Source organism: Rhodnius prolixus, unplaced genomic scaffold (genome assembly GCF_049639745.1).
Source record: "Rhodnius prolixus isolate KJV_2025 unplaced genomic scaffold, Rpr scaffold_4, whole genome shotgun sequence".
In the NCBI taxonomy this organism is placed as follows: Eukaryota; Metazoa; Arthropoda; class Insecta; order Hemiptera; family Reduviidae; genus Rhodnius; species Rhodnius prolixus.
The window spans coordinates 44,140,754-44,168,189 of record NW_027411614.1 but is presented as its reverse complement, the minus strand read 5'-3'; the positions used below and the strand labels follow the sequence as shown (position 1 = coordinate 44,168,189).

The following is a 27,436-nucleotide window of genomic DNA, read 5'->3' as shown; positions in this document are numbered from 1 at the left end:
CATGGCTATTTGCCGTCTGTCCAGTAGTTTGGTATTATTCTAGAGAATAAAACGTAAATTTTGCTTTCTTTATGAAGACTGTTTATAAAGATTACTTGCTATAAAAGATTAAGGAACATAATTAAATTGTTGTATCAGAAATGCTAGGTAACGCCAAGCATCAAGAGTGTATCTGTGAATACTCCACCAACCGTACTGTCCATTCAGGTGGTTAATAACCTCCTCCTGACTGATGGAGACCTTCCCTAGCTACCTGAGACGCGGAACTCTCTCAGAACCAGGACAAGTTGGACCGTATCTTCGATATCTCCAGTATTGCAGAGCGCACAAATAGGCACCCGCTCTAGATTCGTCAAATAGCCAGGAGTAAAAACAGTTGGCTGAATGGTTGGTGGATACATTGCGTTATTCGAGTCCCATTCCTTCGGCTCTTGGATTTAGATTATCGTGTAATATTCGTAGTAAAGTGTACTAAATTCGGCGTCCACGGATCCAATATTAGGCTGGAAGTAAAGGCCTGGCCCAATAAAGAGGCTTTACTTAACTTCTACTTATTGAGCACTTTGCCTCCAAAGAGGGTATCACAGAGAAATTGAATTACTGGCCCAAAGATCGATTGTAGTGATTAATTTCACTTGGCTCATTAAACTGTGGTTAAGTTGAAGTGGGTTCATGGTTCACCTCCAAACATACACACTTCCGGTTACACACGCAGTCACCAAAATTGGACACTTCTTTTTTGTGCCGCTAGGGCGGGGAACTAGATATTCTAAGGAGATGAATCTTATTAACCAAAGAAATTAAACAGAATTATTATTGATTTTTCTCTTTTAAATGCTAGCGTTTTAACATGTTGTTTTTACGCAAGCATAATAATCTAATTAGTTATAGTTTTTTCTTAGTTATAATGGTGTTGCTACCATTTTCAGTTGAGACTGGCTGACTGACTGTACAGATAGGCCCCCACTGCAGTTAGCCGTAACACGAACAAATTAAACAGCCATTCTCGGTCGGTGTGTTCTAACTAAATGTAACTAATCATGTAACTACATTAGTTAGTTATGGTGTTGCGTTATGAGTTACACGATAATATTTACTTATTTATAGTATACTTTATCTACTACAAGCATTTCTAGTATGCTTAGTTAATTCTTAAGGCAAATTGTGTAAAAGTCATTAGATTAGGTTATTTTATTTGTGGAGGGGGGAATTTCCGGACAAAACCCACCTTCCGGGAAAGTACCTTTAAACCTCGTGCATATTTTTACATATACTTAGCTCTATGATTTCTATTTGTTAACGCTTTTCCGGAAAGAAACAGTTTGGACGCACGGGGCGAAGTTTGTCTTCATTCTTGAATGCCAATTCAATGTTCATGAGAAGTGCAATAACTATTTCCTCAGTGATGTGGAAATCCTCTATCTTCAACTGCTGAGAAATGGGCAAAGTGAGTCATCCTCTGGGAAAGGATACTCCCCTCAGTACCCTGCATTTTCTTAGCCCAATCTTAGGCGTCATTCTATCCATGGATGGCGCCGAGTACCGGACGTTCGCTTCGGAATATGTAGGCTTTTCCGAACTAAAGCGGGCTCGGATGGTCATTTCAATCTCCTCGAATAGCTTTTCGAAAATGTCAGAAAGAAGAACAGGATTTCTCTCTGTTTGGGGGGGAACGATTTGGACTTTAGGGCATAGCTATACCAAACTACCAGCTTTCCCTTCCTCCAGGAGCTTTTCCAAAGAGCCAGCGTTGTTACCAGATATTAAGGGCGGAATTGGTTGTCTAAATCTGCTGTCCTCCCAAAAACCTGGGGATTTCCCTAGAACCTGGGCGGTAACCAGTGTTTTAGGAGTTTACACTTCTTCCTTGGAGCTCACACAATCCTTTAAATTTGGAGTTCAAATTTTTGGAATATCTGTAGTAGGTGTTGAGGGTGATAGGGCCTGACTTTCGGCTTGTCTTGGAGAGCCTGATTTGGGGAATCCTAACTTAAAACATCTAGGCAATATTTGACATGATTGCAACATCTATCTCCACCTAGTGTTAGAAAAAAGAGTCAACAACCCACCCATAGAATATGGAATGATAACTATATCGCTCCTTTCAAATTAAACCAATGAAAAGAAGACAATTAATCTATTAATTTAACAGTAAAAGTACCTTGTGGCGATTGTCTCGTCGCCATAGATATTCATACCTCCATAGTTCAAGGTTACAATGACACAACAACTACTTTCTAGTCGAGTAAAAGTCACTTTGAGCATGTTTTATGTGATTTATTTAATTTAAAACTGAGTTTATACTTAATAATTAATCGATTTAATATCGATCATATCATCATCATCTTTAGAACATCTTTTTACTGAACGTCAGCTTCCACAAAAATCTGGCACTTTAGAGGTTACGCTAAACGAATCACTCCCACACAATCTTCAGGTTGATTTTCACATCATTTTCCAGAATGATTTACGAAATAACTATTGTCAAGTTTTCAAGTATTTGAAGTTTAGAGAAAATTGGATGAATTTTTTTTCGAGAAAGTCAAGGTCAAATAAAACAAAACAGTAGCGTTTGAAACTCAGAATTCTATCAGCTGATTTAATCCTTAAGGATTGCGTGAGTGATTAATAACAGCGACTAAATCCAGTAACGAACGGTATTGAACTGTGGGGTTCAACGAAACGATCCAATCTTCAACGAATTCAATCTCTTCAGTCTAAAATTCTCCGCACTATCGTTAAACAGCTCCATTTTATGTTTCAAATCTAACCATCCACACTGACCTGGAAATTCCGTTTGTAGGTCCAGATTGCACGAACTCGCTATAAAAGTTTTCATCAGAACTTGCACTCTCATTTCAATCCTCTTGTCCTCCATTTATCATCTCATCACCATCCAGATCATCCTCCCAGATGATTAAAATCAGCCAGTGGCCTCGCGATTTTCTCTCTTCTGAAGAGAGTAGCTAAACCTGGAGACGACTTAAGGGGACTGTTATCACTGGGTAACTTCTCCCCTCAATTAGTGAGTTAGTAGTGTTGTCAGTTATTGCCATTGTTACTTATGGCGTATCTAAGCGCTGGTGTAACTTAACAAATAAATTTAAAAAAAGAAAATCCAGTGTAAAAACCAAGTCAATGCTAGACAGGTGTGAACCTGTATTCAGTCTCCCATCGAATTAGGCGGATCTGCAGGAAGGACATGCGAGATAAGGTGGTATGTGAAGGTTCTAGTAAAACATCCATAGGTACGAAACCTATTCTGCTGTGTGCTAAGGAGCTGGTACAAAATAAGTCTTGCAAGTTTTGGGGGTCCTTGAAAAGTGCCACACCACTGTCAAAGACCGTTCATCCTAGGGCCATCGTCAAAGTTAACGGCGAAAAAATGGCTTTATCATTTGCTAACAATTGTTTGACGCCTCCGAACTCCATATAACTTTAATGTAATAGAAAAATAGAAGTGCCAAAGGAAATTCTTGAGTATACTGTCCAAAATAAGAGACCCAACTACTCAATATTCCCAACAGAGAAAATGAAGTCGAAGAAGAAACAAAAAGGCATTAAAAGTTTCTTTACAAGCAATTTGACTTGATAGCTAATTGATAATGTTAGTCTGTACAAGATAGAATTACAGCGTAAACTAGCACCGCTAATGGAAGGAACTTGCTAGGGCTCCTAAAGTTAGTAACTCCTTAATTCACTTAACCACTACCGGTTAACCACTCAACAACACCACGCTAAAACTATCTCTGTTCTGTTTGGTTCTATTTCTTATTTCTTATTGTCTTCAATTACAACTTCTGTTTTCAATATTACTTCATGAATAATTTATATATTGCTAATTTTAAATATACATTTTATCTATTCAGTATTTCAATAATTTTACTTCCTGTAACTACTCTTAAGAAAAAAATAAAAAAGGTTACGATCGTGACAAACTTTTCTGTCTCAAGTTCTCACCGGAAATACAAAGTTCTGACGTCACCTGAGTTCAAAGAAAGTGGTTTTTTAGATCTTTTATTTCCGTTTTAGCCTCTCTCTTTCTCTCTCTCTCTCTCTCTCTCTAATTCTGCGCTGTTAGTTTGTGTACAGAATTGAACTGTTGAGAATTCGACTAGTGGCTAAAATTCTGATTTAGAAGGCATTCTAAACATGGCGGAAGTATGAGTACCTAAAATGATTTCTTTTCTTGTTTCGCACATCGCCTAATCCAGATATGGACCTATCGAATTTTTGTTTGAAACTGGTTTTGTGATTTTATGGCGATTTTAAGGATTAGAAGTTATTCCTTGCGAATTATAGCGGAAGTAATTCGTAATATTCACTTTTTTTATGTATAGATTTCGTAAATTAATTTTTTTTCCAGTATTTTCTCCCATCATTAACTAATTTACAAATATTTTCGGAGAAATTTCAAATTCAGAGACTAGCACGAAAATGGCCAGACAGATAACAGTAATGGTAATAAAGGGAGATTGTATAAAACTATGGCAGATCAGTTACCTAGGCAACCATGTTTTATAATGAAACTGTCACTAATAAATGGGTTGTTACGACAATAAGCAGGCTGAGAGCTGTACCAGGCGGTGTGCGGATCGTTTCTTCACAGGATCAACAAAAGGTCCTCTCTCTCCTCTTTGCGTAGATTGCAATGAGGAGGAGGATTTCAAGACAATATAATAATGATATGTCCACGTTACGTAGTAGAAAGAAAATGAATGTTTGACGACTTATACAGGTATTTTTAGATGCACCATTTCGCTACGAAGATATACGATAATATTCTACAGCAACATCTATGTGCTTAAATCTGTAGCAGAGTTAGCTAAGAAATATGAATGTATTTAAAAGTTATAGTCGATTAGAATGAATGGAAGAAAATGATTAGAGAAGGATTACGGTGATTTTAATTTCGGTTAAGCTATAAGGATGGCAGGAATATAGAGTACTGATCCATCCATTAGTTATAAGTAAGGAACGGATTTTTATGTATTTAAAAATGCAAAATATTTAATTAAAATATGCATTTATTTTCGTCAATTATGTGGAAAATATGTGATTTTCTTAAAATATTTTCTGGAATATTTAAGTAAAATGGACATTTTTTTTATGAAAATGGATTTTTTTGGGGGGGGCAAGTTATAATTATTTATACAAGAAAAGAACATTTTTACAATTTATAATAATTTATTAGGAACAAAATAATTTGTTTTTACAAGTTATAATGATTTATACAACAAAGAACATTTTTACTATTTATAAAAAGATGTGTTAAATTTTCAATTTTGAAAACTTCACTCTTCGAAATTGTTTGCAACCACATGAAATTTCAAATGTTGGAACGTAAAATGACGACGATCTGGGCGTAAGATGGACTTGTAACGACTAAAATCCTTTGAAATGAGGATTTTTAAGTTTGTGGAAAGAGATATCTGCTCTAACCAAAGCCCGACACAGATCTATACTCAGAGTAGACTTACTTGATGATGGAGATGTAAGGAAGGCTTGATAGGACGTCCTCTCTTTCTTTCTGTTTTTATTCTCTATGTGCGATCCGGTGGCAATATGTTGGGTGACTTGGGAACGTTGAGAGCAAGAAACGCGCTTGTCACAAGCTGTGCAGTACAAAATGTCTCCATCACTTCGAAAAAGTTCTGCTGGAAACTCGCGAAGATATTTAGCAACCAGTTGTTTGTTTGAGGCCGATGTTCGTGGCATTTCACCCAAAAAAAAATACACTAAGTGACCGAACGAAATGAATTGGACACTTCAACGAACGAGCTGAAAGAACAGACAACTTCAAAGAACTAACAAGTGCCCGTCACTGTTTAGCAGCATTCTGTGTAAATTACAATAACCATTGTACCCACTGTGATTCACAGCCCTACAGTCTGTGGTTCACAGTTCCTGTCAACCACCTCCCAATTATGAAAATATGCCCAAAATGAAAAATGTGAAAAAATATGTACATATTTTGATTAAATATGTAGAAATATTTATTTATTTTAATCAAATATGTATAAATATGCGATAACATCCAAATATGTGGAAATATGTGAAATAAAAGTAGACTCAAACGGCTTAAAAAGTGTCAGTATGAATACTTCTAGTTGAAAAACGTCTGTAAATTGCCTAGAAAAAAATATGTAAATACATACGAATCCGTTCCGTAGTTATAAGTTTGTATGTAAATAGTTGTATATAGTAGAGGGATGAATGTGTGAAGCGAATGTATTTATAAGTGAGTGAGTGATATTCTAGTGATAAGCACCTAGACGATGCTGGCTGTATGGCGGAAGTCAATGCCAAAAAAAAAGGCAAAAGAAAAATCTGCACGAAAACGATATTTTCTCTTACTTAGAAGAGAAAGAAAAATTAAAATCGGAAAATGATTAGCAGAAGAATTAAGCTTGAATTTTTTCTTAAGTTTCCTTTAAAAACTATCAGTAAAAGTGAGTTTTCTGTAAAAGAATGATTGACTGTAAAATTGTTAGAACTGTTTTTCAGTTAGTATATTATGTTGAAAGAAAATCCGCAAAGAATAATAAGTTATATTGGCGGATTGCGGATTTATTCATACCTCAGTGGCCGGGTGCTTCTGGTTACTCTAGCCAGAATCGTGAAGTTTATTTTCTTGTGATATTTTTGTTTTTAAAGATATTGGCCATAAGATTCAATAATAAGGTCCAAGAAACTAAAATATTTCTTTTCTTCTCAAAAAATACGATTTCAAAAATTTGAAAAGAATCCAATACTTCCGCTTTGCATTAGTTACAGGCCAACTTAATTTGGTTAATGAGATCTTTTGGCCTCAAAATAAAGAAAACACCTCTCTCTCTCCCCCCTCTCTCACTTTGAGTCCAAAATAACGTAACTTTTACCTGTGCCTGTACACAAAGAGGAAGTACTCAAACTGCTTTTGTTAAAATGAAAAAAGGAACGCCCTTGAAATTGACCAAAAACTTCATTTACACACGACTTCGATTACTTTGCGATGTACATTAGTAAATAGTCATTTAGAAGCTAATTGATGTTCAGGGTCGTCATTGTCCAAACATACCGTTTCTTTAATTGCTTCTTACATACATTACAAATTAATTGCCACTAATTTCCGTATTTAAAAAAAAAATGTATTTAAGTATATATGTATATCTTTTTAATTTAAGTACATCTTCTCAAGTAACATTACATCACAATTCTTTTCCTTATTTGGTTTGTACTTTTTTTTTTTTTGGAATAACTTAAATTAATGACGTAATCTATAGATTGAAAGATGCCTGCTTTAGTGCGAACTGAGAAGCACTATACTCTACCGGACATAGTGCGCCTCATCCGGATAACGATGGAAAACGTATAATGGAAAGGTGTTCGGAAAAAAGTACTGCCTGAACTGCGTCTGAAGGCGAACTGCTCCTCAAAACAAGGCGTCATTATTTAGGAGGCAGTTGTAAGAAGATTCGACTGAAAGTCGAGAATAGCATGCGCTGATGGTAGTGCAACAGTTGGTAGGTTGTTTCAAGAGACAACAAATACATTAGAACATTTGGAGAGAACTGCCAGTAGAGATAAACCAGGAAGCGCCAATATCTTGCGTTGAAAATGCCTACAGATCAGTGATAGAGGAAGTCATACGTCATGAGACTCGAACTCTAGCAGGAGGAAGTTAAAAAAAAGGAATCTTCCTAGACTAGGGTCGACAAACTTTTTTGATCATAGACCCCCTATATAATTTTTCGAAATCACCATCGACCCCCCCATAAAAGTAATTTTCAGTTAATTAAAATAAAACTATCTATTAGGTACTAGTGTATTTAAAACATTATTCAAGTAATTTTACATTGTGTAACAATAGTTTTATGAAAAATATCTTAATATTGAAATTTAAATACCTTAATATTTATTAAATAATAAGTAATTATAAATAAGTAAAGTAAGTACAGTATTGCTTCTTAATTAATGAGATGGGTGTGCCTGGTGTTTCTTTGCAAGGTTCGCTATATTGGGTTCGAAATTGTTTTTCCTTCGACCCCCTGGCTCAGATCGACCTCTACTTTTGTTAAATAGACCCCTGGGGGTCTATATAGACCACTTTGGCGACCTCTCTCCTGGACAGTAAGACATGAACAGTTGATCTCTAATCAACTTACTTGACGTACGGAACTGATAAAAGAGAAATGACGAGCTTCATCTAACAAAGATGCAAAAGCAAAGTCCTTTGTAAGAGATCTAAGGAGCAGTTATGCAGAAATTGGGGGATCTCAAGCTTGGGGATAATCAAAAATAAATAAAGAACTGAATGTGCTGGAAGAAACACTACTCTCAGAAGACGCAGAAGTTGCTGACCCAAGTTGAAACTGGTTGATGGCATAGCTGAAGGCGCCTAAGCGAGAGAATAAGATACGGATATCTGAGGGTGGCAAACCAAGACTTCCGTAAAGCCGATGGTAACGGCAATATACCAAGCAACATGGATGGACTCGAGAATTAGTTGTGATGATTTTTTTGCTCGGTGGTACCCTGAGAACCTTTTTGTTACTTTCAAACTCTCTCCCAAGAAGATAATGAAATTTTTGTTGGTCTAAATAAAATTCGCTAAATCCAAGTAGCTGCTGCACCCATCATCTAGTTCTGCGGAACTTAAGATCCCTGAAGATATGGCGCAATTCTTCTTCTAGTAAAAGATCAAACATGTAAAGAATAAATTCTCTAACAGTTAAAAACAGACACACATGTGAATGTTAGTGATATGCCAAGGTCATATTAAAGTTGCGTTTCCATTAATATACAACGAATGGTTTAATTACGTTAGCTTTATTAATTACATTACGATGTTCAGGCCTTTTTTGTTTTCGGCACTCTGCGAGACAGCTCAATGAGTTCAGGCTATTCACAACTCATTAACAGGCTCGTTTCCGGAGTCACTCAACTTTGTTTTTTTTTTTAAATAATGGATAAAATAATAGGACGGTAAATAAAATGAAAAGGAGAATATATATACACACACACACCATTACCGGTTCAATTAATGTACATTTATGGTTAATACTCTGAAACCTTGGTTACTAACATGCTAAAGTAACATGGTCACAATTATTATCTAAAAATTATATCATGAGGGAAGGGGCCCAGTCACACCACTAATTCAGGCTAACATGCGATAATATAATTAGTATGTCTGTATATCGGGCATGTTGGCTATATTAGAAGTAATTCACCATCACCGGGGCTGTACATTGTCCGCAGTCCAGTTCGCTGACAGTTCATGCCTTGCTTGGAAGTTGGACTCGGCCCTAGCCAGAGGGGAGTGACAGGAGCCAAGCGGAAGTGAAGGGGAGGCTTTCCTCGTTATCACATGAACGATACTATTATTATCACTCACAAAAAGTCACAACACGAACACTAACGGACCCTAAACAGCATCACTGTCGAACTTGATTTCCTTGTGGCCGGGAATGCCTTACGTCATTTGTGTCAAACGTCACATTTTTTTTTCAACCACATTTACTTTTCTTACACTTTGAGTGACAAAGTATAGCAATCGCTCGGTTTTCCTGTATAAAGACTAGATTTGTAGTTTATCCCAAGCGCCAAGCTCTGAATGTGAATGTGGACAGGGAAATTCTACTGTTTAAACCAGACCTTTTAGCTAAAGAAGGGAAAATCACCAATGATAATGCTACTATTGTTTTTCTTGCGGGTTACCTTTGGATATCCGTTACTACAGAACGGAACAGTATGCGTACAATGAACCTAATTATTGCTATTACCCTCACACTGATAATAATTATAGCGTAAAATACATAGAAGGAAGTGCATTTAGCGAATTATGCCTGTCTGTCGTAAATGCATACGTATTATAGATAATTTACAGCAAGTTTATAATTAAATGATAATAAACACTTACTTAGAAAAAAAAAATTATAAAGATAATTATTCTGCCAATAAAGTGCTCTAGATTGCCCGCATATAGGGGTGCAAACCATTTTAAATTACAGAATGCCTTCATTAAGAGAAACAAAAAACTGCAATCCGCAATTAGTAAAGCAGCAGTCAGTCCATGGTCAATAATTTAGTTCGATAACAGAGAAGAAATTATTACATTATTCAAAATATCTGTTTAACATGGGAGTCTTTAAGAACTAAAATAGAACCTGACTCTTACCTATTTACTTACAGTAATAACCTTAAAACAGGAATGTCAAACTGGCGTACCCCGAGATAATTTCTTATGGCTCACGATGTACGGAAATAGAATGAAAGTAGAAAAAGATTTTATAAAGGAAATAGCGCTTAGGGGAGGAGATCGAGGCAAAATATCGGTACACACAATTCCCAGTTTCCGTTAACTTACTGAAGACCGAGTATACACGTAGCCTAGGGCCTTTCCTGTGGGCCAGTATAAACGCGCTGACTTAGTTCCAGCGATGTTTGGAAGCGATATATGTCTGCGCCACTCTCAGTGGAATTCCAGAATGATTCGGTCTTTAAAAAGATGAAGTAGGAATTCTCAAAATATATGATTATTTAGGGTAAGAAATACCCAAAAATGTTTGCTGTACAAAATTTTGTGTTATTTTAATGGAGTACGTTCTTGTGCGAGCAATTATTATGAAATTAAATAAAACGTCGTACAGATCAAGATTGACTGATAAACTTCTATCTGCCTTAAATGAAGATTGTCTGTTCTCAGCCTATGAATCCATAAATTGGAAAACTAGGATAAATTTGTAAATATGTCGTGGCCTGCGTGAAACTTGCCTGTGGCACCAAGTGGCCTGAGAGTTTAATTGAGTTTGACAGCCCTGCCTTAAAACGTCATTTTTGCTGAAAAAAAAAAGATAGCTGGACCTAAAAGATAAGGAAGCTTAAAGTCACCATCCCCTGAACCGCGCTGAAATCAAAATTCATTAACATTCAAAACAAAATGATTGGCAATGATGTCCAAAAAGTTCAACTTTCATAACTTTGGCTGACTGCCAAAAAATTATAGAAAACTAGAAAAAAATCTGTGGAAAAATCAAGAAAAACTGAAACAGCACTCAGGAAAGAGCCTTAATTTCCCTACCTTTCCTAAGAGCTTCACTTATTAATAAAAGTTAATAGACTAACTTTGTGAAGTAGTGAAGCTTTCGCAGTTTATACGAAGTCATTGGAGGAATTTCCGAAAAAATGAATTTAAATCTTAGATGAATTTCCCTTAGAAAGCAGAATAAACACAATAAAAGTCGAAAGTAACCAATAAAAAAATCGATTCAGTAAAATGGAACTCCCGAGCACTTCCGGGCACTTTCGGTTTGCTGAATTTTTCCTATTTCATCAAGTTTCATGGTGGTACCAAAAACCAAATATCAAATTTGAAAACTGCAATTGGTAGTTTTCCTGTTTTGCTGGTCACATACATTTAGACAGATAAACCAATCACACGCAACTCATTTGCAGTACGTATATTTCCGGTGCAAAAAACAAAATCGGCACGATCGCAAACCCCCCTTTTTTAATGTAAAAGAAACAAGAGAAAGCTGAAAAAACAAATTATAAAATAAATGTTTTCCCATAATGAAAAGTATCGGCGACGTAATTATCTTCTATTATCTTATCGCTTTAAATCAATCTCCAATTAAATCCCGCACGAAACGATAATTTTTTTCGGCGCTTTGGTTACATTATTAATTCGTGCATTGTTTTTATTAGATTGACTGATAGCATGTATGCAATTATCATGCAATGACTGTTATAGTGCATCCTAATTATTTATTGAGGCGCCTAGAGTTTGTTTGTTTGTGCGTGTGTGTAGAATATAAGTCCGTATGTAAAGGGCTTAATTTGTGAAGTGTGCCTTATTAAAAGTTGGGGGGTTATCCTGTAGGTGCGATAAACTCAAATAATTTAACACTTGCAAGGTCTAGGACAGTGATTCCCAAAGTGGTCTATATCGACCCCTAGGGGTCTATGACAACCTGCAAGGGGTCTACCTCAGCGCAAAAAAAAATTGGGGGTCCATGAAATGAAAATGGGGGTCCACGATAGTGGATCTCAACACATACACTGATAGAACCTATTTACTTACATCATACTATCTTATAATATCAAAACATATTCAGCGCTGTTATCAATCTCCTAACGAAAAAAAGAAACAGGCTGGACATCATTAGCCGAGGAGATTTAAGATTAACCCTTACAAAATTGACGCCAAATGTTGATAATTTATTATTAAAGCATCAGGTTCATCCTTCTCATTAAAAATATTGACTTATTGCTTATGTTATTTTATTTATAGTTTATTTTATGTTTATTCAATGTTACGTACATTTTACATAACAGATACAAAATTTTATTTTGAGTAGTTTTAATTTAAATTCAATTAATAAATGTATAAATTAACATGTGTTTTTACTTTAAGTTTTTAACACTAAACTTCACTACAGTTAGAAATTTACAGGAAATCAATATCAGGTAAGTAGGGGGTCTACCCAACACGGAAAAACATGGCAAGGGGTCTACGACACAAAAAAGTTTGGGGAACTCTGGTCTAGGAGCATAGGGTGAAAGTATAGAGGGTGCCATTGACAGTTCAGTGCAAGACTGGGATGCCTGCAGGGTCACCAAAAGCAGGTAACTAGTAAATTCCCAGTGGGTGTAAAAAGTAAAGCAAAGTAACTGCCCATTTTTTCAGGCGGGCTTCACGTCCAACTGCCAATTAGTTTGTAGACTAGCAAACATACTTTACTGTAAATTTCTCATATTAACCATTGGGAATATAGACTAGTACAGCAATACAGCTTAGCATTGAGGGTCTATCCACACTGGTGTTCCGCGAATATGGTCCAAGTGTTCCGCGAAATTTCAATTTTAAATGTATTGAAAATCAGAAACTTAAGAAAGATACGAAAACGAAAAATCGTTCCTTTTTTTTAAATTTCAATTTTCCACTACCAAAGCTGGCCTATCTTTTTAGGTCATAGTCTTTTACAACATTTGTTATTTGTAGCAACGTACTTTTATATTCATTATTTGATTAATTTAATTTTCAAAATTTATTTTTTAAAATTATTTTTCTCGAAACCTATTAGATCTTGGTTGTTGCAAAAAAATAACAGTTATAAAGGAGGATTTGTCCTATAATTTAAAGAAAATTGGGGAATTTTATCTTTTATAGAAAGAGAGAAAAAAATTGTCAAAGTTGGGTGTTTTTCAACGTTACGCTTTTTCGTGCAGTTTTTGACGATCAACCCTTACCACCTACCGGAAACAGTTTTAATCTCTCCCACCTAGCAACAAACACGATGTATGTTAAATACTCTTTAATTTTAATTAATACATGTATCTTTTTTGAAAATTATATTCGATTTTTATTATTCATTAATTTTAAGTTCTTGCTAAATACAGAATTTCAAATTTTTTAATGTCAGTGTTCCGCGAGAAAAATATATACATAATTGTGTTCCGCATCTTTGAAAAAGTCTGGTCTATCCTATAATCACCTAACAAACATACTTTGCTGTTTTCTTTTATTAAACCATTTAAATAAAATCTAACGACTAGACTAGTACCGCAATACATCTTAGCTTTGCGGGTCTAGTCTATAACCGCCTAATAAACATACTTTACTGTAAATTTCTTTTATTAACCATTTAAATAAAATCTAACGACTAGACTAGTACCGCAATAGATCTTAGCTTTGCGGGTCTAGTCTATAACCGCCTAATAAACATACTTTGCTGTAAATTTCTTTTATTAACCATTTAAATAAAATCTAACGACTAGACTAGTACCGCAATACATCTTAGCTTTGCGGGTCTAGTCTATAACCGCCTAATAAACATACTTTACTGTAAATTTCTTTTATTAACCATTTAAATAAAATCTAACGACTAGACTAGTACCGCAATAGATCTTAGCTTTGCGGGTCTAGTCTATAACCGCCTAATAAACATACTTTGCTGTAAATTTCTTTTATTAACCATTTAAATAAAATCTAACGACTAGACTAGTACCGCAATACATCTTAGCTTTGCGGGTCTAGTCTATAACCGCCTAATAAACATACTTTGCTGTAAATTTCTTTTATTAACCATTTAAATAAAATCTAACGACTAGACTAGTACCGCAATACATCTTAGCTTTGCGGGTCTAGTCTATAACCGCCTAATAAACATACTTTGCTGTAAATTTCTTTTATTAACCATTTAAATAAAATCTAACGACTAGACTAGTACCGCAATAGATCTTAGCTTTGCGGGTCTAGTCTATAACCGCCTAATAAACATACTTTGCTGTAAATTTCTTTTATTAACCATTTAAATAAAATCTAACGACTAGACTAGTACCGCAATACATCTTAGCTTTGCGGGTCTAGTCTATAACCGCCTAATAAACATACTTTGCTGTAAATTTCTTTTATTAACCATTTAAATAAAATCTAACGACTAGACTAGTACCGCAATAGATCTTAGCTTTGCGGGTCTAGTCTATAACCGCCTAATAAACATACTTTGCTGTAAATTTCTTTTATTAACCATTTAAATAAAATCTAACGACTAGACTAGTACCGCAATAGATCTTAGCTTTGCGGGTCTAGTCTATAACCGCCTAATAAACATACTTTGCTGTAAATTTCTTTTATTAACCATTTAAATAAAATCTAACGACTAGACTAGTACCGCAATACATCTTAGCTTTGCGGGTCTAGTCTATAACCGCCTAATAAACATACTTTGCTGTAAATTTCTTTTATTAACCATTTAAATAAAATCTAACGACTAGACTAGTACCGCAATAGATCTTAGCTTTGCGGGTCTAGTCTATAACCGCCTAATAAACATACTTTGCTGTAAATTTCTTTTATTAACCATTTAAATAAAATCTAACGACTAGACTAGTACCGCAATAGATCTTAGCTTTGCGGGTCTAGTCTATAACCGCCTAATAAACATACTTTGCTGTAAATTTCTTTTATTAACCATTTAAATAAAATCTAACGACTAGACTAGTACCGCAATACATCTTAGCTTTGCGGGTCTAGTCTATAACCGCCTAATAAACATACTTTACTGTAAATTTCTTTTATTAACCATTTAAATAAAATCTAACGACTAGACTAGTACCGCAATAGATCTTAGCTTTGCGGGTCTAGTCTATAACCGCCTAATAAACATACTTTGCTGTAAATTTCTTTTATTAACCATTTAAATAAAATCTAACGACTAGACTAGTACCGCAATACATCTTAGCTTTGCGGGTCTAGTCTATAACCGCCTAATAAACATACTTTGCTGTAAATTTCTTTTATTAACCATTTAAATAAAATCTAACGACTAGACTAGTACCGCAATACATCTTAGCTTTGCGGGTCTAGTCTATAACCGCCTAATAAACATACTTTGCTGTAAATTTCTTTTATTAACCATTTAAATAAAATCTAACGACTAGACTAGTACCGCAATAGATCTTAGCTTTGCGGGTCTAGTCTATAACCGCCTAATAAACATACTTTGCTGTAAATTTCTTTTATTAACCATTTAAATAAAATCTAACGACTAGACTAGTACCGCAATACATCTTAGCTTTGCGGGTCTAGTCTATAACCGCCTAATAAACATACTTTGCTGTAAATTTCTTTTATTAACCATTTAAATAAAATCTAACGACTAGACTAGTACCGCAATACATCTTAGCTTTGCGGGTCTAGTCTATAACCGCCTAATAAACATACTTTACTGTAAATTTCTTTTATTAACCATTTAAATAAAATCTAACGACTAGACTAGTACCGCAATACATCTTAGCTTTGCGGGTCTAGTCTATAACCGCCTAATAAACATACTTTACTGTAAATTTCTTTTATTAACCATTTAAATAAAATCTAACGACTAGACTAGTACCGCAATACATCTTAGCTTTGCGGGTCTAGTCTATAACCGCCTAATAAACATACTTTGCTGTAAATTTCTTTTATTAACCATTTAAATAAAATCTAACGACTAGACTAGTACCGCAATAGATCTTAGCTTTGCGGGTCTAGTCTATAACCGCCTAATAAACATACTTTGCTGTAAATTTCTTTTATTAACCATTTAAATAAAATCTAACGACTAGACTAGTACCGCAATACATCTTAGCTTTGCGGGTCTAGTCTATAACCGCCTAATAAACATACTTTACTGTAAATTTCTTTTATTAACCATTTAAATAAAATCTAACGACTAGACTAGTACCGCAATACATCTTAGCTTTGCGGGTCTAGTCTATAACCGCCTAATAAACATACTTTACTGTAAATTTCTTTTATTAACCATTTAAATAAAATCTAACGACTAGACTAGTACCGCAATAGATCTTAGCTTTGCGGGTCTAGTCTATAACCGCCTAATAAACATACTTTGCTGTAAATTTCTTTTATTAACCATTTAAATAAAATCTAACGACTAGACTAGTACCGCAATACATCTTAGCTTTGCGGGTCTAGTCTATAACCGCCTAATAAACATACTTTACTGTAAATTTCTTTTATTAACCATTTAAATAAAATCTAACGACTAGACTAGTACCGCAATAGATCTTAGCTTTGCGGGTCTAGTCTATAACCGCCTAATAAACATACTTTGCTGTAAATTTCTTTTATTAACCATTTAAATAAAATCCAAGGGCTAGACTAGTATCGCAATACATCTTAGCTTTGCGGGTCTAGTCTATAACCGCCTAATAAACATACTTTACTGTAAATTTCTTTTATTAACCATTTAAATAAAATCTAACGACTAGACTAGTACCGCAATACATCTTAGCTTTACGGGTCTAGTCTATAACCGCCTAATAAACATACTTTGCTGTAAATTTCTTTTATTAACCATTTAAATAAAATCCAAGGCCTAAGACCGGGTAATCGAACCCAGTACCACAATACATAAAAGCTTTACAGGTCTCGCCTCTAACCGCTCGGCTACCGTGGCGTCTAGTGCGGTGTACTAAACTCAAATTGTTGCCTACTTTTAACGTCTAGATGAAAATATAGAGGGTGCAATTGCCAGTACAGTTTGGTCCATAAGACTTGGATACCCCTCAGAGTCGCTAAAAGTGGCTAATCCATTCCAAATTTAATGATTCTCGGTGAAGCTATTTTCGAAAAGTTAGTTGGGGGAAAAAAAAACTCAGAACATGTTCTGTAAAATCGATCTTCCGGTTAATCGATTCTCATTCGAAATAGAAAAAAATTCTCTTAATAATAATTAATATCTAAAAAAAGGTGAAACACTCTAGCATTACATCCAATACTCTCTAATTTCATATTTTTTTATAATTATTTATCGCTCTAAACCCGCATACGCCTTTGCTACTGGGTTATTCAATATTGCCGTTGCCATATCAACCGTCGAATACATTCCGATTCTTGACGCAATCACCTATTAATGTCCAACTCTTCCCCAGACAATTTCAAACAGCACACATATATACATATATATATTTGTTTTTGATACAGAAAATATCAGCGAAAAGTGAGCCCTGACTCTGAACTTATCTGCCACTTAAGAAGACAATCATTTGCAGCAAGTAAATTTTTTACTAATTAGTGTAGACTCTTTAATGTGTTACTCATTATCAGTACACTTCCTGTCTCTATTGTCTATTAACTATTTAACTATACACACACACACTAGGCAACGATAAGTTTAAATAGTTTAAAACTATTTCTAGTTTGAAATATATTTCCTTTTAAGTTCCATTTAGTTGAGTATAATAAAATCGATATTACATCGATATCGACAGACAGACGAAATTTAAAACACACATACTACGCTCTCTTCCGGTAATTCTTCTTTAATGCAATAGAAGGACTTTGCAAGAAAGCTGGGCTTCGCAGAATCCCTTCTCACAATCTAAATTTTTTGCATACTAAAGTGATAGATTTAAAAATTAAGTTGACCATATGAATGCTGAACAGAAACCTTTTAAGAGATTCATACTTCCGTTCTAGCAATTTTTTTTTAAGACTCGAAATTTTAAAAACAGAGAAAAATGTACTCTATTCCCCCCGATGTTCAAAAAACGTTTCAAGTATAAGTTTTAGATTTTCATGAGTGCTTTTGAGTGTAGAAAGGGGTAAAGAAAATCGTTTAAGCTCTTTTCCAGAAAATCTCCAAAAAAGAAAAGTATGCTGTGAACAATTTCACGACTTACTGTACTACTATCGTCCAAGTTCGTACTCACAAATTCTCTTTAAACTCCCAAACGTTTGCGTTTTATTTAATGCTTATCACTTTAGCAAAGAATCTATCGATCTCCTCATAGAAGTATCCGTAATCGAATTTCTTAGCAAAATTATTTCCGACGATAAAGCTGAAGATTCGGATGCTTTGTTATCATTATACAACATTTAAAAATAAAATCGTAGCAGCCGTTTTTGCGATGAAAATGTTAAAATACGGGAAATTTCTGTTTCGGCAAAGCGACTCTTCCGGGAAGCCGATTTTTATCAAATTCGGAAATCGGGTCTCATTTTTTATTCTTATTAATATTATACAGTTGGTTTTGCCAACCGCCCCCAACCCTCCTCCAACCCTCACTCTCAGAAGTTTTCTAAATCAAAATTTTCCAGGGAAAACGTTTCAAATCTCGTAGAATCGTGATAAACTGAAAAATCTATTCGATAAAGTAACACTTTTCGTTAAACGATTTTGGTATAAACCATTTTTTTCGATCTCAGAAATGTTCATTTCCGGTGGACAGCTCAAAATAGAAAATATGCGCGATTGCGGTTACTCGAAGTAATAAAAAGTAAAAAATATATCAAAAAAATTGCTTAAAGATGTGGAGTGGAAAAAAAAGGACATATATAATTGATACAAGTAATTGGGAATTAGTTCCTGTAAGGTTCTGTGGACTGCTATACACAGGTGTACATTCCGCCAAGTGGACACCTGATGCTCTATTGCTTGTACCCCTGCCTCATCATCATTCTAACAATACACTACCTGTTAATTGGTTCAGGTGGCCACAGATATCCAACGAAATATAAATTCATGTGTGTGAGAGAGAGAGAGGATAGGCTTTTTTAACCGAACAATGTTAACAGAGAAATGTTTTTAGCAAAGACAATTAAAGAACGGAACTACCACTTAAGTTTTACATCCGGACTCGGAACGAACTACACCGTATAACGAGTTTGTTCATATCTAAACGACTGTCATTGTCTTCTATTTTATTGGTGTACATGTTAAATGGTAATTCAACTTAATGATGATGGTTTATACTTTGAGAATAATAATAAAAATATTTAGGGTTATTAATAAGTAATTATTGTTACTTACGATAAACGGTTTCTATCTAAACAACCGTTTAGTGCTCCAAGTAATAATCATCGAAAACCGATATTGGTATTAACCATTTTTTTCGTTCTCAAAAATGTTCAAAAAACGTCTATTTCCGTTGGACGGCTCAAAATAGAAAATATGCGCGATTGCAATACTCCTAGTTCTTCCAATCGAAAACCTTACTTTTGTCAAACATCAATTAGGCGCCAATTAGGTAGCCGAGCGGTTAGAGGCTAGACCCGCAAAGCTAAGATGTATTGCGGTACTAGTCTAGGCCTTGGATTTTATTTAATGGTTAATATGAGAACTTTACAGTAAAGTATGTTTGCTAGTCGGTTATAGGCTAGACCCGCAAAGCTAAGGTGTATTGTTGGTTAGTGGATTCGATTCCCTCAGTCTAGGCCTTGGATTTTATTAAATGGTTAATAATAGAAATTTACAGTAAAGTATGTTTGCTAGTAGCCTCCGTTCACGACACCTAATTTGGTAGTTGGACGTAAAGCCCGCCTGAAAAAATAGGCATTACTTTACCTTACTTTTTTTTTCCGTACATCAATTTCCATAAAACAAATTCCTAATACCTAAAAATCTGGCATACTTTCTGCGACCAACGAAAGAAAGAAAACTGTAAATAATATGAAAATAACTAGAAACTAGTAAGGAAGTGGAAAACAGGATATAAGTGGACATGGTAGACAATAGTTTCATATTTGCCAACAACCAAGTCGACCTCCTGAAGAGCACGTACGTCGTCCTACCTAGCTAGTAAGCTCGCCGTGGCGGGGCCGCAAATGGTTTCTTTGTGCGGCGTTCTCAGTAAATTACTCATTATCTTCTTTCATCACGCTCCGTTTGGTATTTCCACAGGATAACCCTACTTCTTCTTGTGTGTTATCCTGACTATGCGGACTGCCACAGTGCTCTGTCTCTCTCCTCTCCCTAGCACCAGCCAAGACAATGTCTTCAACTTGCTGCTACCCACTACCCACCCGGTGGTAACTGTTCGTATTATGTGGAAATTATACAGTTATGAAAGATCTTGTCCATCTACATTTCAATCTGATCATAAATAAGTCATTGTTTTTCCCATATCTTGTATTATTATACTTCTATTATTATTATTTTTTTAATTTTTCTTTGGTAGACTCTCTTGAGCCTTGGCTAAAGAAATGGAGAATTAATGAAAACAAATGCAATTACATTACATTCTTCTTAAGGAGTACTATTCTTCCACCCGTTTACCTAAACCTCACCATTCTTTCCAGAACAGATTATGTTAGGTACCTAGGACTCTCCATGGAAAAACGCCTTACCTGGAACCCATATACTAGACTCAAACGGAAAGAACTGAACAGACGATTCAAACTTCTCTCTAGACTTAACGATCTAAACTCTCACTACAGAATAAACGACTTATCTACACTATGATACTGAAACCTGCCTGGACTTACGGGAATGGAACTTTGGGGCTCAGCCAAAGCTTCCAATATCTATAAAATCTAATCCTTCCAGTCAAAAAACACTCCGTCGAATCCGCTAATGCTCCCGTACTTTGTATCAAAACTCTACCTTGCACCGAGATTTCCTTGTTCCTTATGTTTCAGGAGCTATAAGATCCCGTTACTTTAAATTCCACAGTTCAATTACCTCACATCCTAATCCACTAACATATCCCAACCTACTGGCATTGCCTTGATATATACTCCAAGACGGCTGAAGCACGGATGGCCACGCGATCTTTTAAATGAAGTAAGTGCCAGTGTAGAATAGTTGGAACTGTACCTCTTTGAGAATTTCACCAATGATGTGAATTCTCCCCTCATGCTATTCATATTATACGTATGTATCAGCTTCACTTATTGCAGAAATATACTGCAGTTGTGAAAATAAATAAAGTAAAAAAAAAAAAAATACTTGGAACTTACAGCTTCTGAAACATAAGGAACAAGGAAATCTCGATGCATAGGTAGAGTTTGATACAAAGTAAGGAGCATTAGCGGATTCGACGGAGTGTTTTTTGACTGGAAGCATTGGATTTTTATAGATACTGGAAGCTTTGGCTAAGCCCCAAAGATCCATTCCCGTAAGTCCAGACAGGTTTCAGTATCATAGTGTAGATAAGTCGTTTATTCTGTAGTGAAAGTTTAGATCGCTTGTCGAGAAGTCTAGAGAGAAGTTTGAATCGTCTGTACAGTTCATTCCGTTTGAGTCTAGTACGTGGATTCCAGGTTAGGCGTTTGTCCTAACCATGAAGAGTCCTAGGTACCTAACACAGTCTGTTGTGGGAAGAGGAGTGAGGTTTAGGTAAACGGGTGGAAGGACAGTTCGCCTTAGGGAGAATAGAGTGTTGCACGAGACCGAGACGAGGCGAGACTTTATGCAGTCTCGATCTCGGTCGCTCAAATCTCGGTCTCGGTCTCGGTCTCGTCGAGATATCTCGGTCTCTGTCTCAGTTTTTTTGAATTTTTGTTTAAGTATTAAAAGTGGTTTGCTATTAATAATCTTTTAAAAAAAATGTTATTATTTTCTAATAATTATTTTAATTTATATATTGGTAATGAAAATGTGTGTAAAAGAAGACAACTACTTACACTTCAATGCATCATATATTACTATTACTGTTATATATCTTTATATACTATAATTTCAAAAAGATGTTAAAAACGCGCCAAATGAAAGACCCAAATAACATATCTGCTTCCTATAACAAGTCGATTCGTGAAATAAAAAATACACCTCCCAACAAACTTCTCGCCCCATTAGTTATGGCTGTTGGTGAAGATAAAGAATCTGATGATTCACCTTTTGACGACGACGACGACTGCATCAATATCTTTGCACCATTTGCTCAAAAATCAGCAAATATCACCGAAGCATGGAAGACAGAAATAATTAATTATACCAAATTAGACCAAGCACCAAGTAGACGTTGAGATTTTAGAATGGTGGAAAACACTTGAGAATTCCTTCAAAAATTTGTCTAGAATGGCGAAAGATATTTTTAGTATCTGTGCAACTTCAGTGCCATCGGAAAGATTATTTTAGCAAGCTGCGATGATAATGACCAATAGAAGATCTTCTTTAACTTCTGACTCAGTAAAAGCTCTTTTATATATCAATGCTTGGGCAAAGAGTATCTTAAAAACGAAAATAGTGCGAGACCTGCGAAGCTAATGAGTATTGTGGTACTGGGTTCGATTCCCGGTCTTAGGCCTTGGATTTTATTTAATGGTTAATAAAAGAAATTTACAGTAAAGTATGTTTGCTAGTCGCCTCCGTCCACGACTCCTAATTGGTAGTTGGACGTTAAGCCCCGCCTGAAAAAATAGGCGATTACTTTACTTTGCTTACTTTACTTATGTAATTCGAAGTCAAATAGATGTAGTAATATTGAACATATATAATAAAATCATAACTTTTAATAATTAATTCAATACCCGTAATGATTATTTATTAATAAAGAACACAATTTTATAATTTTGTAGCTAAAAATGAATATTTGAAAAACCGAGTCGAGACCGAGATTTCTCGACGAGATATATATCATGTCTCGATCTCGGTCTCGGTCTCGGTTGCTCAAGTCTCGGTCTCGGTCTCGGTCTCGGTTGCTTAAGTCTCGTCTCGGTCTCGGTCTCGGTCTCGGTACCGAGACCGAGATTTGTCTCGTTTCTCGTGCAGCACTAATCATACTGTTCTAATCTGAGGAGTGTTGCCTAGAATTTCGTATCGAACCCGAGGAAGTGTGGTATATATAGAAAATAGAATTTATATAAATATCCCAATAGCTAACTCGAACAATCTTATTCTATATTTAATCTTAAATATATAGAATTAGTGAATATCATAAATTGTACAATAATAATGATTTTATTAAATAATATTATATTACGTGCTTATTTATAATAATATATGTAAATAATAAATAGTTCATTTATGGATCTTATCTTCATAAATAATGATAGTAATAGATTTTTAATGAATTTCATATATTTTCACTCTACCCATCCCCACAACTACTTATATTATATTAACAATAAATAATACGTATTATGTACTACCGAGTTTTCTATTAAAATTATAAAAAACTATAATAATAGTTTCCATAAGAGATAAACTACAATTTCTTTTCCTGAGATTTTGCTTCCATAAAAACACGTCATTAGCTGTGTGTTTTTTAATAAATCGCTTACTTTACTGTTGTTGAAAACGTTAACCTTTCTTGGGAGAATTAATAAAAAATGGATGAAATTGTAGATAATAAATAGGAAAGAATATAATTGAAAATGTAGGCCTAGAAAAGTGAGATTGAAAAATGGAACGTGGAAGATTGTACAGTTTTTCTAATTTTATTTTTCACTCTCAAGATCTGGCTCAACAGTATAATAGAAGGCACAGTTATAATGTATTACAGTTTATACTTCTTGAATAATTGAGGGAATTTTTTTTTGTATTAAGTAAGTAATTTCTTTTTAATCTTACTAAGTACAATATAGTGAATGTATTATATAGTGAGGTAATACGTGTATCTTGATGATTGTGAATGATGAATTCGAGGTCAATGTGTAATCGCATTATTGCAGCATTTCTCTAGCTTTGTATAATGATATTTTTAATTTATTTTAACTGCAGCTTGTATCTTTGTTCGCATTGTTTTTATATGCATTAATTGCAGTTAAATTAAAAAAAAAATAAAAATATTATTGTGCAGTTTCTCAAACTACCATTCACAGAGACATATTAACTTTTACCTCAAAATGTCCAAAGTAAATTTTTTCCCCGCACAAAAAAATTATTCTAATAACAAATTTTTGTTAAATATAGAAATTTCAGAGTAAAACTGTGGGAAACATTTACGAAAAATAGGCTCTGGGATTCAGATCGCTAAGATCAGAATCAGGTCTTTAAGAAAGTTTTAGTTTTCTCACTAAGCAACAGGTAATTTTTTGGGAAACCTTTTTTTGGGGGGAGGGGGACCAGGGCATCTCCAAATTTTTGGTGAAAATTTCAATTTTGTCAATTCGTCATATCCGGAACACTTTATTTTATTTATTAAAATGGCGCTTCCTGTAAAAACGCTTTACTTCAAAATTTGGAATTTTGGTTACATATTTATTAAGGTCCTTACAATTCACTGAAGGTACGCTAATCCTAATTTACCCCATCGTTCAGGAATACCCTTTTGTAGGATCATCCCCGGAAAACAACAACAAATTACTCACAGACCTACGCTGAATACTGTTCCTTTCAGCAGAAAGGGGGCCGCAAATTATTATTATTTTTTTCATCACTGAAACGCTGAAATCCTGTGTTTGCCAAACGTATAAACGGCGTGGAAAAGGAAATCAAGTGGGCGACAACCTAGAGCTAGGCAGGGCAACTCAGATACTTTTTTTTATATGGGGCCCTGAACCTTTCTAAATGAAGCGATGGTTATCTTTGGGAGGATTTAAAGCAGAGGAAAGAGTTTTTCTGGTCTCAGACAGGGGTAACTATAACCAAAAAAAGATCTAAAACGTGTCTCGGCTCGTGTAAAAATCAATTCCGCTAGATGAAGGCTGACACCTAAAGATACTAGCTCTGGAACGCGATGGCACTTGCCGATCTTGTGCCAAGATTACTAGCACATCTCTGGCTCACTGCGATGCTACTTTAGGATGGAAACTAGTGTTGTTCAAGAGCTGAGCTATAAAGCTGTAAGGTTCGAGCCTTGAGCGCTCGAGCTCTCAGAGCTCAGCGGGTGGCTCGAGTCAGAGCTCGAGCTGAAGCCTCACCGAGAGCTCGGTGCAGCTAATGAATTTTTCAAACAGATTTTTGTATAAATGAATACAATCATTTTTAAAATTTTCGTTGTTCATTGATTACTCGTCATTCCTTAAGAATTTAAAAAGGCTTGCACTTTGTGAAGCCTTCAACTCCAGGTTTATGAGCCTCCAATTTGAGCTTCACGGCTCCAGCTTCGAGGGTTATAAGGCTCGAGATCTGAAGGCTCAAGCCGTAAAGGCTCGAGTCGAAGCTCGACTCGGTTGAGCCTTCAGCTCGAACCTCAACTGATCAACACTAATGGAAACTCAGAATCTATGCTTTCTTAGACATCTTGGACTGGAGGAAGAGCTGTAGGGACTTAATAGACAACAGATCATGAAAGCAGTGCTTTGTAAAAACCAGAAAAAATAATAAATAACTTTCCATGAGTACATTTACTTTAGATAGTAAGCGTAATTTTGAAAAATACGTAATATTTCCTGTTCTGTGAGGAGTAAAACAAAGGTAAGAATAAATTAGACAAAAGAAAAAAAGTGAATAAAAAGAACAAATTGGAAAAAGGAATCTGTATAATTTAATTTACCTTGAGCAATGAAATGTTGTTTTGCAGCGCACATTGTTGTGGTCATGTACACTCACAGCTTGCGGTATCTGCAAAAGTAATCGACTGATAGATTTCATCTCTTATTGTGGTTTTAACAATTTGTTTAGTAAATTCTTATTATTTGGTTATTTATTTAGTGTAATCAAATATTCACTTTATCTATTTCATTATTTATTTGTTCTTATGGCAACTCACACCTGGTGGGGGGGGGGTGAGGATTCAGCTGGTTGCAGATTGCACTATGGAATCAGGTCAGTGTCTGACGAATCAAGATATACAAGAAGTCGTGATAAAGAGCAGATTAGAACGGGAAGATCCTGTTCCCAAGATGCTGCAGCCAAAAGAGGCTAATTGTGCCGATCGCTTGATATGACTGGTAGGAGAACTCTCTACTTGCTAGAACTAAGTATTCCCGCAGTATAAAAGCGAAGTATGAATCAATCTACGAAGACGGTCGTGACAAAATCATGAAGAACTGCGAGAGTGGTAGAAACAAAAAAAAAAAGAAAGTGTAAAACGTGTTGTCAAGATGTTAGAACTGCTGTATTAGGCAGGACAGGCCTTCAAATTTATGGAGAGCGCTACCCTTAAGAGAGTCATGTCCTTAACGCCATAAAGTATTGGGCAAAGATAGGTAGACTGAAGATCGATTGGGATTGGTATTTAAGTGAGCAGCAATCTTCAATTCTTTAACTGCAGAAGTTGGCCTCTAGGAGGCTAGGACATAGTTCACGCAAAATTCACTATTTTTGATTGAACATTGGTCAAATTCTTGCCAAGGAGCGGACCAAAAAATAAAAATAAAATTCAAGCATATATTACAGGTGGTAATATAGGAAACAGATTGAAATGTTACGTTAGATTTTTAATTTCTAACAAACAAACTAAAAAAAATACCAAACGAACAAATTCCATTTTATTAGCCATACATTACAAGTAGGTATATAATGCACTTTTACTCAAGGAAGTTGCTAATGGACAGATATAGCAGGCACTGGCTGATAACAACTCTAAAACGGAGTGAGAGAGAGAGTGCTAGAGGGAGAACAGAATGGTCACACTTGCTGATTTTACACGGAATAAATATTCACAGATTTGCATTATTTAATTAGTTTGAACGTCTCCTTTTTGTCTGATTGTGTTACTTTATATTCTAACAAAAAAAGGTTCTACAAAATTTATTTATACTTTGTCAAAACAATTTATTTCACCGTAGACTGGCCAAAAAGTACAAAACCAAAATAAATAAATTAAACTCTTACACCGGAAGTACATCTTTCATAACCATCAAATAAGACATTAGCTCTAACTTAACTGAGAAAAAAAAGCCAATCCCCTATTTGTGCGATCTGTACAGGTCATGCGTGTAAGGAAGGTTGCTTTTATTCGTTAAATACAGTTACATATCGTACATATCGTACATCCTGCTGTTCTATTAACAGCTATTTCCTTAATATTTACCAACAACAAAAAAGGAGTTCATTAACATATTGTGACAAATTCTGGTTGAAAAACTTTGTAAGATAACAAACTTTCAGGATTGGGCTTCTTTTTTTTTTTTGTAGAAAATAACATAATATCCATGGAGAAGGTACATGGAGGAATGGTCGAAACTTCGGGAGATGATTCTGGACATCATTTGCATCAAAAAAATCTATATAAACTATGGCTTGATTCTGCTCCGTTTTATAGATATTTTTAATTTTATGTTTTGTCAAGGTATTACTACTTTTTTAGCAAACAGTTGTCTATATTTCTCAAA

At 35.1% G+C, this 27,436-nt stretch overlaps 1 protein-coding gene and 1 long non-coding RNA gene across 17 annotated transcripts in view; one reads left to right on the top strand and one right to left on the bottom strand.

The window, feature by feature from the left end:
* LOC141456113 (retina and anterior neural fold homeobox protein 2-like) overlaps positions 1 to 27,436 on the top strand; it is a 242,948-nt gene that overhangs the window by 144,823 nt on the left and 70,689 nt on the right. The window lies entirely within an intron of this gene.
* Positions 1 to 27,436, bottom strand: part of LOC141456119 (uncharacterized) — a 222,593-nt gene that overhangs the window by 161,250 nt on the left and 33,907 nt on the right. For all 16 annotated transcript variants that reach the window (XR_012459593.1, XR_012459590.1, XR_012459592.1 and 13 more), the window contains exon 3: positions 25,654 to 25,721. This is a non-coding gene — a long non-coding RNA (uncharacterized lncRNA). The remainder of the gene's footprint in view (positions 1 to 25,653; positions 25,722 to 27,436) is intronic.